This window comes from Centrocercus urophasianus, unplaced genomic scaffold, assembly GCF_019232065.1.
Source record: "Centrocercus urophasianus isolate 14NV4802_14NV808 unplaced genomic scaffold, USGS_Curo_1.0 seq_15, whole genome shotgun sequence".
NCBI classification, from domain to species: domain Eukaryota; kingdom Metazoa; phylum Chordata; class Aves; order Galliformes; family Phasianidae; genus Centrocercus; species Centrocercus urophasianus.
This window is the reverse complement of record NW_024884697.1, coordinates 32,586,827-32,600,281: the sequence shown is the minus strand read 5'-3', so window position 1 is coordinate 32,600,281 and position 13,455 is coordinate 32,586,827.

Sequence of the window (13,455 nt, the reverse complement as noted above, 5' to 3'; positions counted from 1 at the left end):
GTGGTTCAAATTAAATTACAAAAATTTGAAGGCACCTGAATTTAAGCAGAGATTAGGCCCATAAAACTAAAATTACAACTGAAAACTCTTCTGTAATTCCCTTATTCTGTAAGAATTGAAACTCCCTGGGTAGCTAACTCATTTACTGCAAAGCTTTCCAAGTCTCTGCACACAGCCCTGATCTGAATAGCCCAAAGGCCAGTGAGGATCCAGAGATGGAAGTTGCCTAAATCCAGCATGAAATCTGCTTCCCAAATGCCAGTACAATTAAATGACAATTAGCAGGCAGAAAGGAAAAGGAGCAGGACCAAAGCCTGGTGCTGCAGGCTGGTTGGTCCAAGGAAGTGAGGTCTTGGGATCTCAGCCTAGCACCAAGGTCTCCACAGACACCTCCTTCAGTGGCTATTTAATGCCTGATCAGCTTCTGAAGTCTCTTTCCTGAGCTCCAAGCTGATCTATGTGGGTGTCATGGCCTTTGAGCAGCCCTGTTGGATGGCCCTCACTGGCTGCCTCCTCAGAATGCTGACTGTCCCTTATGTTTGTTTCTCAGCTGGAGTAAGGAAAGGCCTATGGTGTTAATGGCACTGAGACAGCTTCTGCAATAACACAAAGGAAGCAGGCATTAGAGCTCTGCCCCACTGCCAGCTGGACGCACAGCACAAATTTCTCTGCAGAACCCTCCAGTTGATGACCAGACCTACTAGAGTTGGTATGCTCCTGGAATGTGTTGACTGCCTATTTTCCTTTGGTGACTACTGGCACACAATCAAAAAGCCTAATGAAGATTAAATATTCATATAAAACTGAGAATGGTGTAAGCAACAGAAGCCTAACGGTACTGGGATTGTTGTCCTACCTAAATCAGCGTTAACTCTCCATTCACGTATTGTGAAAAGCATGATATCACACATTCATCCTTATGTGTAACAGTGATTTGCTCCTTCTTGCCTTTCTTCCCAGTAATGTGTCACTTTTACTCTGTTCTCACACCCAACTTTACAGATTCCTACTTGTCACTGAGTTCATGTGTAGTTTTACTCCCTCTTTAATTTAAAATAGTGGTTGTAAGAGCTCAGCAGCTGTCAGAGCTGTTCTTTTATTTAAGCCATCAGCCTCACTTTGATATATTAATAAATCAGAAATGTTGGTTTTTTTCAAACTCTTTCCTCAGACTTCTGCTATCTCAGTGACAATTGCTCCTGAAATTTTCAAGGGCTGTGAAGATGAGCAAAATTCAAAATTCATCAGACCTCTGTAAGCACAGCAGATCTCAGAGTAGATCTCTGCTTGAAATATGATGACTACCTAAACCATACATTTAATGCAGTGCAGTTTTTATTTTCGGTTTCCTGTTACACAGTTTATGATTTTCTGCTATTAGAAAAGAAGGCTTGTTATATTGTGTTTCAACAGGAGTATGTATTGCTCGAGGTCTCCATGTTTCATTGACACAATTAAGTAGTGAATGGATGCCTGAGAAAAAAAAAAAAAAAGAAGTTACCAAAGCAGTAACTCTACAAATAACAGACAGGAAACAATTTAGGAATAAATGATCTAAAAAATAGCCTGAGGTGTTTCATTTGTTTTGTTTTCCCTTGGTTAACAGAGGAAATGTTTTCTTGTGTTTCTGATGTGGCTTTCTTGTTGTTAACTTTCTTTTGGAGCACATAGATTTTATTCTTCAGATATTTTTCTCTTTCTTAAGAGGGCACATCCTTTAAAACAGCTGGCATGGCACACCACCAGCGAAGTAAAGTAAGTATAAAATGTTAGGGCCCTACATAACTTTTGTATTTTCTTCAGTGATCTGAATTTCCATCTGATAAACACAAATGCCATGTTCAATTTTATTTTCTGCTGCTTTAATGCAAGTACGAAAATTGTCATTTTCTGTAACTCCAAAAAGATCTGGCAAGGCACTGTAGCTCCAACAGTTGTGGCACTGTTTCAGCTTCCATTAAACAAATGACAAGTGACTTAAAAAATTAAACATAGAGTTAATATTTCATAGAGACTTTACAAAATGGACCCAGGCAATCTCCTGCATTAAGCTGTGCAGGACGTGGCCCAAGTGGCAGGCAGAGATGTGCTGTCCCAGATGCCCACCTGCAGCTGCACAGGGCCTCTTTGCTCCTGGTTTGAAGTGCACTTGAGTGATTGCTATTTGCTTTGCTGGGGAGTCACAACTAACACTTTCGATCCAAACACATGGGAAGAGAAATCGTGGTGAGGCAGTGCCACAGGCTGCCCAGGGAGATGGTGGAGTCACTGCCCCTGGACGCATTCAAGAATGACGTAGATGTGGCACTGAGAGACATGATTGTTGGTCAAGATAGTGATGGGCTGGTGGTTGAACTGGATGGTCTTAGTGGTCTTATCCAGCCTTAATGATTCTATGATTCTGTGATTCTGTGTGGATGAGCAGACACAGACAGGAGAACAGAGGTGGTAGTGACCTGTGGGCCTCCTGGCAGGAAAGTCTATCCATTTCTGACCCAACCATACTACTTGGTTCAGAGAGGTGCTCCACCCTTCAGCACCTGGCCCTGTTCTGTGTGAATGCAGGGGACCCTACAGCACCCTTCCCTTCTCTTCCTTGGCCATGAGAAACTGATAAGCATTGTACCTGTGCACAGATTTAGATACAAACTGAAACAAATTACATTTTTTTTTGTTCCTTTTCCATGGCAAAAATTGTTTCCCTCAGTTCTCAGGTGCCTCTTCTGAATTTATTGCTCCCTGTGGGGGTTGTTAACTGTTTGATGCCCTGATCCCTGGTAGAACGAGCTCTTTGGTACCTTGAAGATGCCTGAAAACTGTGGGGGGATTGTGGGTTCCATGGTTCTGGTAGTATGCAGTGTGCTTTGTCTAGCATAGCAAGTGTGTGATTTTGGAAGACAAACTGCAAATGCAGAACAGGAGCTGTACCTATACAATCCATCTGCCAAACGGGGGATGCCTAGTGCTTAAGAGGACCTGAAACAGAGAAGATGCTTGTTCAGAAAGGCAGATGGGAGCCCAGCGAGGAGGAGGTGATACTGTTCAGCACGTGGGCCTTCCTGAAATGCTCTGCAGTGCTGAGGATACTAAATAAGCGGAGACATTTCTGCTTTGTAAAGGTAAATAGCCATAGTAGCCTCTGCCATAAATCCCTTTAAATCTTTACTGTGGACTACAGAAGTACCATCACAAAACAAATAACCCAGCAAAGGCCCCTTGGAAGGTTAACAGTGTTTTGAGGGCACTCTCATTTTCTCTGTGCAATTCCATACGTATGCAAGTTTGTACTGGGGTTGCGCTCCTAAAGAATGGATTGCTGCTAAAATATTCTGTATTTTATAAAGATATAAAATTGGATGAAAATTTATAAGATGCAGCTCATAAAATGCTGCAGAATACCTTGGTGATACAAAGCTATGAAGCTCTTCTCATAAATATTCTGAAACCTGTATCTTAAACCAGTAGACAGATCAAACTCTGCAGCAAATGATCTTGGATGACACCCGGCTCTCACAGTGATGAGTTTATTATTGGAATCTGCTGTGCTGGTAGAGATGAGAGAGGGGAAAGTGGGGGAAGGGAAGCATGGATTGTCTTCCTGTGTGGTGAAGTGGCCAAAGCCAAAGAATATTTATACACATATAAGAACAATGTGATATTAGAAATGATTCTCAGCACACTCAACATTTAGGACAGCGAGCAGTCATAGAAATACCTCTCAGCTCCGCAAAGCATCTACAAGCTCCCTGGAATGTGACAAATATTACATCTACCTTCCAGTCTGATAATAATGCATACATGCATTTCTTTATTCTGTATCTTCTGGTTCACAAGAAGGAAACTTGTTCAGGTTCCTTCTTTGGGGCTGTCAGGATGGATGGATACCAACCACCATGGTTGCAGAGGGCTCCTTCTGGGGGAATGATTCTGTTGTATAGGCAAGATCTGCACCTCACAGAGTAGATCCTGATATGTGCCTGATCTCTACAGCCCTAACTACTGCCCACAGTAATACGCAGTCCAGCATTGACATCCCAGCTCAGAATCCTATTTTTATCGTTGCTCTGCCAATGAATATACATTCACAGAAGTGTGATACATGGTCTTGAACATGTTATCAACTCCGTAGGATTACTACAATGTTACTAATGGTTCACATGATCTGCTGTGATAGAAATTTCAGGTTCTTGTCAGAGAATGCTCTGTTAAAACAAACAAATAAAACAAAACAAAAACAGACCAAAACAAAACAAAACAGCAGAAAGCCACACCTCTGGATCAAAGAGACATCTTCCATCTGTGTCTGATTCTACTACGCACACTCATTTGCTATTTGAAGTCCTCTCTATCATATAACTTGCACTCAAAACCAAGGCCCATGACCCCTGGTAGATCCCAATGTCCTTCCATTTCATCATTTCCTTCCAAATCCTTTGTCTTTTGTGCTGGAACATCCTTGTGCCCTTAGATCAGCAAAGATAAACACTGACCATAACTTTCTCACACGTTTCCTCACCAAAACTTGAAAAGAAAAGTCAAAATTCATGGTACGCAAATGCATTTCTACCCTGTTTCTGATGTGATCCTGTGACTCGCTACAAAAAGGAGAGACAACAGGTTGTGACGTTTGGGTGCTACTCTCACCAGCTGTGACTAGAAGATGGCTGGCATTAATCATTAGCCAACATGTCACCAACACATCATGTAACTGTACAACCGTAACACCATCAGTATAACCATATAACCATCAATAATCCTATAACCATAACATCACCTTGGTAGGAATCCAGATCTCTGGTGCAGTACCTTCTGTTTGCTCATTTTCCATGATAGTTCTGGTGGTTTTGTGGCCAGCTGGATATTACCTGTTTATAGCTATTTAATATGCCATTGTAGCTGCTACGGGTTTTTCAAGGTAATGACAGTATATTAATCTATGATACAATATCTCATCAAAGAACTGCAAAATGCTTATTACAAGAAAATATTAACATGTAAATGGACTTCATTTTGACCAAGGTGTTGGCAAAGGAAAGGTAATTTATAAGTGGCTGCATAAAATGTTGCTTTGAAATTCAAATGCACACCACAGGCAGCACAAAGGGAAAATAACTGCAATTTTCAAAGTCATCTTCTTTTAGTATGGTGGTATCTACCTCAGGAAAGAGGCAGAAATGAGTGCCTTTACAGAGCTCTTTTACCTGTGTAAAAACATCTGAAGTAGCTTTTGAAAAGCATTAGTCACCTATTAACTGAATGCAGGGGTAATATGGTAGCATAAAAGTCCAGTATTTCATTCAAAATGAAGATACGGAGGCTGTGTTGAACTCTTCACAGATGCTCTTGATGTAAAATGAGGACCTCCAGCAGTCCCCTGAGTTGAGCTGTGGAGATGCATCATGACTGCCAATAAACAAGGACAGCAAAAATCTTAAAAGTCCTGAAACTTCCAGGGTGTGGTGATGGATAGTGAGGGGGGAAGATGGGAGCATTTTGCCTCAGCATTAGGCTCAGCAGCACACATGAGCCAAGCCCCAGCCATGCATGGAGAGCATGCGAGTCATGGCTCACCAGCTACATTTGTTATTCACATTATCTACTCCAGTATGCACCATTTCTGTTTGATCTTTGGGTGCTGGGACTGCAAATGGATGATTTCTCAGTCTTCTGTCACACTGCCATAGCATTTCTCTAGGGATTATTTTGGGCTTCTTTCTTCATTGGTTTTCAGTTGAGCTGAATCTTTTTTTTTTTTTTTCACACATTAGATGGGAAGAGTTATCTAATCTTAATAGTAAATGACATATAATATTCTTAGTTTGTATGTATCCTCTTAAACCTCTATTGTAGTATAAGACAGACATTCAGGCATGCACAGACCTAAGTCTGTTACAGATTTGCTAGTGAGTTCCCCACACTAGACACAAAGATTGGAGCTACTATGGATTGAATCTAAGCTGGATTTCTCAGCTTGAAAGACAATCCTCAAAGAGTTGCACTCTTCAATTGCACGGTTTAGGCATATCCAGCAGTGCCAGCTCATCTTCTGTGCCTGGATCTGATATGGAATCAAACGCACACAATTAATTTGAAGTTTCTTCTGAATTCTGAAATGTCATCATTCTTTATCTTTTATCAAGATAAATTTTATTTTTTATTGAGTCACTTTGACATCATACGATTTCCAGTCTGAGATTTTGATTTTTTTTTTTTCCATGTCTCTCTTGCTCTGGAACAGCATCATTTGTAAGTCTTGTCCTCGGCAAACTCTCCAGGGCTCCACTGTCAATGCTGACATTCTGAAAGTCAAAGCGACTGACTTTCTTGATAACTTTCTGATCCACAACCTTTCCTCATGTAGGGTTAAAATTGGTTTGGTGGTTTCTTCCTGCACTCTTTGTCAAAAAGCATCCTAGGTGCTTGGGATCAAAAGGATTTTCTGTTGATTTTGGTAGATTTTATCAGTGTTTGGCAGAAGATACTATAATTGTTAAATGACATTCTAAGACCTCAAGAAGTAATGTTGGTCTGCAGGTTGCTTGGCCTTTCATAACAATGAACCAACTTTTGGCTCTTGATTTGCAAGATACCACTGTCAGTGCAATCAAAATGGACGTTAGGAAAAAAACACTCTTTCTAAATCTTACAGATTATCTTTTTTTTTTTTTTTTTTTTTTTAATAATTATTAAAGTAATATATGTAAATATCTGTATGACTTATAACCTAGCCTAACGTTTTTGGCTGAGCAGCTAAAGAGATGCCAGTGCCATGCATTAAATGGCCTAACCACTTGTTGACTTCAAGATGGAAACTGGGAACATTCTGTTGAACAGACTAAGGAATGCATTGAGTTCTTTACCATTAGAAGTGTAGGTATTAAAAACGGCCACTTGTCAAAAGTTACACATCAGGTCAATAGCAGCTAATGGGTTTTAAAGGAAGGGTTTAGAGAACTCCTAAATCTTGCACTACGAAGAAGACACAGATAACACAGTGGCCTTCAGGCCTCATCTGGGCTTCAGATCTGCTAATCTCAGTGCTTGGAGAACCTGGCTGATATTCAGCCTCTCTGAAACCAGTGCAAAACCTGTATTAATTTCAGTGGTCCAGAGACTGCTTTCTAACATTTGGCTTATGTTATTTAGGCTGTAAACTCTCTGAAGCACTGTGCTTTGAGAGTCTTTGTCCACAACATGTCCTGTACAATGAAGCCCTTGCCAGCATTTATGTCCACTTCACTTTTGCAGCTAGTGAAAGCTTCACCAATATCTTCCAATATCTGCAGGTTTCAGAAAGGTCCTATTTTTTCCCCAGTGTTTTTTTGTAACTGTCACATGTTGACATGCTGACTCTCTTCTCTCTTATAGATTGTTCTACCACACAGCGATCTCTGTGCTGTGCTAATTTTTGTTCTAATTTATTGTGGATTTTTTTCCTTATGTCTTCCTTTCCACCAGATCCCCTCCCACTGCATCCTATTTAAAATCCTGTCTTGCAAAGAATGTATGTGCAATCTTCATGAAATTCCATGCTGGTAGCAACCCCTTATTTTAGGCTCAGGTTCACAGTGCTTCATTTTTTGTATGACACATTTATTTTTCTGTGCTGTATTACTGCAGTTTCACTGTTTCTCTGCATATTTATAAAAATTAAGCATAACTGTAGAAATCGGGGAAAAATGCATGTATATGTGTGCATTATTGCTTCATTCCAACCACTACTGAAATATAGACTATACACCCACATCTGCTTGGAGAGAAATGTTTCCTTTCCCCGCAGGAAAGAGGATGGAAAAGTAGAGCCTACTCAACCACTTGGCCATTCCAACACTTCTTTCACAAATCAGCCATACATGAGATGTCAAGCTCACAGAATTTTGTGACATCGACATACACTTAAGACACATTCGGAACATGAATCTCATGCAAAGCCTTGCTGAAATCAGAAATTACATGTTTGGAATTGGCCGTGTGGTTTCTTAGGTCATACTGGCCTGAAGGTTCATTTACACTGTATCTGCTGTTTAAATGTGAGCTGATCACACACCTAACTCCTGGCAGTTCCCCCAGTGTCTCATGGGCTTTCTGCATCAGACAGTATGGATTCTCTATTTTTTTCCCCTTTGAAGTACCTTTTGTTGGAGCCCGAAGCAGAGCAGATTTGGATTGCTGGACAAAGGGACTTGATTTGGGCAGACTTCCACGATGTAATGTAAAAGCACCTGAAGTCTGTCTGCAGCAATGCTTGCTCCCTTTTAAGCACAAATGCAGTTTCCACATTGCTAAGGTGGTGTGGAAACTTTTCGCTGAAGAAAAGCCTGAAGTGTTGATCTTCCTCACCCATCTTTCCCATTACTTGTCACAAGGAAACAACTTTTGCTGTAGGCTCCTATTTTTACATTCATTTGTGACTCCAAAGTCCTCCCACAGCTACAGAAAAAAACCTGCCAGAACTCAATTTTAGTCACTTCAACCAGCAATTTCTTCTCTTTTCTATATTCTAATCAGTTTAGCTTTCTTGTTGGAAGGTAAGTTCTTCCCCCGCTTCCGAAAACTCCCAAGCCTGTGTAGACTGACTCATATTTTACAGTGACTCATTTAATGCTTTACAGCAACATTCCTTCAAAGTATGCAAGAACAGGATACAGGGTGTGGGAGCACAGACCGCTTCACATGACTCCCAAATTGAATAAAAGTGCCAGTTCACATCTAATGAGTGCATACATTTTCAGAAGCTTTGCAATTATTTCTTCCAAAACTGGAAGAAGATATGTAAGCTTAACACTGCAGACAAGCAGTTTATACAAAATACCTGTTAATCTGTCCAGGGAAATATCAGAATGCTCCTCACAGGCATAAGTAAAAGTAACAATTATACATTAATATAAATCCTGTGCTGAAGTCAACTCACAGTTGAAAATGCTGTGCTTTGTGGTAATAAAACACAAAGAAACATAGGTAAATCACATATTTAATAGACCAGCAATTGTATTTTAATTAGGTTGTGGATTCATTAAATGGCATAAAATCATCCTTGGTGAATAATTAATTTTAAAAGGGCTATTTTATATGTATAATACTTGGAAATAACTCTGAAGTTTTTAGAAAACTGTTACTATGGTAGAAGTTCTAGTGGAAGGTTTTAATCTCTTCATTTCATTCTTCCCAGCGTTGATATGACTGGAGCCTTATATAATGAGCCAGTGATATGAAATCACCTTCTACCTTGTCCAAGGACAATATGTATTATACACCACCACAGGTGGTTCTAGTGAGACAGCTGTGACAATAACGCTGGTGTGCTCAGGGAGGACAGCCTCAGCAGTGGGCACTGCAGCTAGGCCCTGCTCTGCCTAGCACCGAGGTTCAGCAGCCCTGGTCCAGACCAGGTTGTGCTGTGCCCTGGGACAGATGTCTGTGAGATCTCTCACTGGTCAAAGCCTGGCTCTCCGAGCAGCAAGGATCCAAGCTGCTTGGGAATGACATCGATTGAGTATGAGATCTTGCTTCTGGCAAACAAGAGAAAGCACACAGCACAATGTAGATGATCCTTGCTCCAAGAGCATCCCTTGCATTTGACCTTGCTCACTTGCTCTTCTATTGCATGATGAGATGTGGTGTTTGCAAGATGCTGACTTGGGAGACCAGCCATCACCCTGAAAAATGAGCCAGGCTTGAGGTGCCATCAGCATCTCAACACCACACAGCATCACATCATCTTAATTTCTCTGCTTCCTGAATGGACTCTGCTGAGCTGCAGCATTGCCCACACTTGGCTGCAGCCCCTAAAACAGCAGCACCAAAGCATGCAGTCTACAACCCATTCCCATACAATAAGAGCTGGTATATGTGGATGCAAACCATTCTCCTATTTCCCACCTAAACACAGAGAATACAGACGGGGCTGGAGCTCTCTACTCCACCCACTATTGCTGTGCTGCAACAACACAGCAGCAGATAGCAGGACTGCCACTTTCTCAGACCTTTAGTTGCCTAACCAATATGATCTGCTGATCCTTAAGCTATTTCCTTTTTCTGTCCTGCTGCTGAAATGTTGTTCACTTACGTGTTTTGGAGGAGAGAAGAGAAAGTCATGGTGAGTATCATTTTCTACAAGTATACTTCAGTGAAGAGGGCTGAAGGAGGAAACAGTGTGAAAGAGTTTAAGGATATTGGCTGAATGGCAGTGAAACTCAAAGTATAGAGAGAATACTTTAGCATCCTGTGCCTAAAAAATGATAAGACTGAGAGACAAAGTGGGAATTAAAAAAAATCTCAAAGATAATCTTTATAGTACGCTGTGTCTTAAAACACAAGCAGGGAAGGTGCAGGTGTTCAAGAGTCCTGAAAAGGGCTGTGGGTCAGACTCAAGGTTTCTCCTCCCTTCTGCAACTTCTGTCTGATTTTCAACATCATTTGTAATGATTCCTTTTAAATTTTGCTGCTTTTTTTTGCTCCCTATTTTCCTACTGCCTTTATAGGGATCCTTTGAGTATCTTTCTCAATCCTTTTTGGTTACATATGGTAACAGCAAGTTTACCATTATCCAGACAAAGAGAAGCACAAAATCTCAGAGAGGACTTTCATATGTTTCTCAGCTCAATCACATTATCAGCCCAAAATAATTAGTTACAATCATGTCTGGCTCCTAGCAAGAGCCAATAATGTGCATTGATTTAACACAAATACATAAACATATGCATCATTTGCATGAATGTATAGAACAAGGATACAGAAGGACTTCCAAACGAGATGTGCACGCCACTAAATCAGCCAGAAATGAACATTTTCACTCTGCCACGGGCTGATGATTTGCTTATAATGTTGTTAAGCACAAAGCACAAGTTAACAAGTGATAATAACCGATGGAACAAATAAGAATTGTGTGAATACCAAGAATGGTTACAAAAGCTGTGATGCTGCTGCCACCTGAGGTTTTCTTATGGAAATACAACCCCAGTGTTGAAGGGGTTGCTCAAAAACTGGAGCATAGGTGGAAAAGGGAACTTGAAGCTCATAAGTTCCTGAAGAGCACTACCAATGCAAGAAGAAACTGAACTTGTGGACAGCCTTGAGTAAACAGCTCAGACATCTTTTCCAGCTGTGCCACTGAACACTAATGGTGTAAGGTGGATTCAGGGCACGCTGCAAAAACCCAACAAGCACAGGCTGGTCCTCCTTGCTGCCTTCCTGGGGTAGTGCTGCCAAGTGTTGCTCAAGTGCTTCTTCATTCTTCAGCTGACACAGTCCAAGAGATCCAGCTGAAACCAAATGCTTTTTGGATTGCCTCTAGAATTCTGTGCCTATTTTGGGGGTCCCCAATGCAAGGTGGTATTAAGGATTTGCAGTGGGTTTAGCAGAGGGCCACCATGATGGTCAGGCCTGGAACACTTACCCCATAAGAAGAGGCTGAGGAACATGGGGCCTTTCCAGCATGAGAAAAAGGTGGCTTTAGGGGATATCATAGCAGCTTGCAAGTACATCAGAGAAGGCTATCAAGAAGACAAAGAGGCTTTTCCTTGCATTACACAGTGAGAGGACAGGGAACAACATGCGTAAGCTGAAAGAATAGGTTCACACTGGCTACATGGAAAAGCTTCTTCACCATGAGACAGTCAGGTAAAGACACAGCTACATGAAAAGATAGGAGAAGGGCTTGAGAAGTGTGGAAAGGAGGGTGGAAATTCAGGGGAAGGAAGTTCAATGCTTACATTTTTCAAATGCATCACATTCTTCCTTTTCATTAGATGAATATTTTACCATGCATATAGGTCTAGTGAAGCAATCTCCTTTATGTATGCGCTGAAAAAACAAGCTGAAAAACTCTATCACTGTCTGTTAGATTTCTTAATTTTTTTTTCAATATGAGCCGGTGCTTAAAGTAAGCATACACTGGGTCAGTGCCAAACAGCACTCTTCAGTATTTATTACTTGTAGTGAGTTGCTAATGTATCCTAAATAGTTGTTTCCATTTTCAATTCTCTCTTCATCTGATTGCAGCTTCTAAAATCAAAATCTTTTCAGGCCTTTATTTCCAAATACATTGCCTCATACATTATTTCCTGTAAAATCTATTCACCTGGATTCACATTACGTAAAGAAGACAGAAGTGATGACTGTGAAATCTAGCTCCATTCTTAAATTCACGTAACTCAAATTAGCCATGAAGTTTCAGTCATGGATGAAACTACAAAATTCACTTTTTTATTTTGCAATGAATCATACACAAGTACACCATGACTTCCACTGACCTGAACTGGGGTCCCCCACTGCAGCCCCAGGTCACTTCAACACCTTTAGGATTGCTAGGAATTCTTCACAAACGCAGCCAAATAGGCAATATTCAGGAAATTATTTATTACCCAAACTTTTGAGAATGAAAACATTTTAACAGAATTGCAGTGCTGTAGTCTATAGTGCAGTCACTTTCTAAATATGTTTGCAGTACCAAGACACTCAGTGTACTCTTTTTCTTACTTTTATAAAGTAGAAATGCTTAAAACAGACTTTGAGGCAATAGGACTGGTAAAAACATCAGCAGATAATAGAGACTATTTTACACTGAATTATACTGAAGGATCTCAAAGCCCATTTATTCTTATAAAAAATCTATTGCTATTTCATGTTTCAATTATTGGCAACGAGGGTTTCTCAGCTAATGTTGACAGGGCAAATCCATTTTCAGCATGGTTATAAAAAGAATTGACAGAGACCTGGGAATTTATACACCATCACACATTTTGAAAGGGTATTAAATATGCTTTTGTTCTACACATAGCAGGATTAAAGATTTTTTGCCTCTCTACTGCATTCTGCTCCTCTTACATCACAGTAATTAGGATTAACGATCTCCCATTTGACCCTCTTGAATGCCTGTGGAGTATAAACCCAGTGTAAAAGATAATAAAGGTGTTACACTTAATCCCCAGTTCAGCAAAGCACTTAAATGTATATTTTGTGACCAGATTTAAAGGCATGTTTAAAAACGAACAGTTATTAATGGGAGTAGTGAATTGGGACCTTAGTACTTTCATGGTCATTGCCCAGGGAAGCCGTGAGTTCATGCAGACCTATGGAGAGCAGCACTTCCTCTGCCTGAGTGCCCTGCACACAGCTGTGGTATTGAGTGTGCCCTTCAATTCCTCAAATGCTCACACTTTGCCCAAGGAAGGCACTTACACAAGTGGTCCTGCTTCTTCCATGTTCTAGCTTTCCTTGGGATCATAATGTGGTAACATCCGCCCAGAACTGGCTTACATGGATGTTGTCCAGGGTGGAAGTCATGCAGTATGCATGGGATAGGCCTGGAGCCCCATGGCACAGCAATATGTGCTGAGCACTTAGCTCCATAAATGTGTAGCCCCAACCGGTGACAGAAAACCCCAAGCACAAACACAGATCAAATTCTCAGACCAAGAGTTCTTTCTGGTCACATTTCACCAGCAAACACTTTTA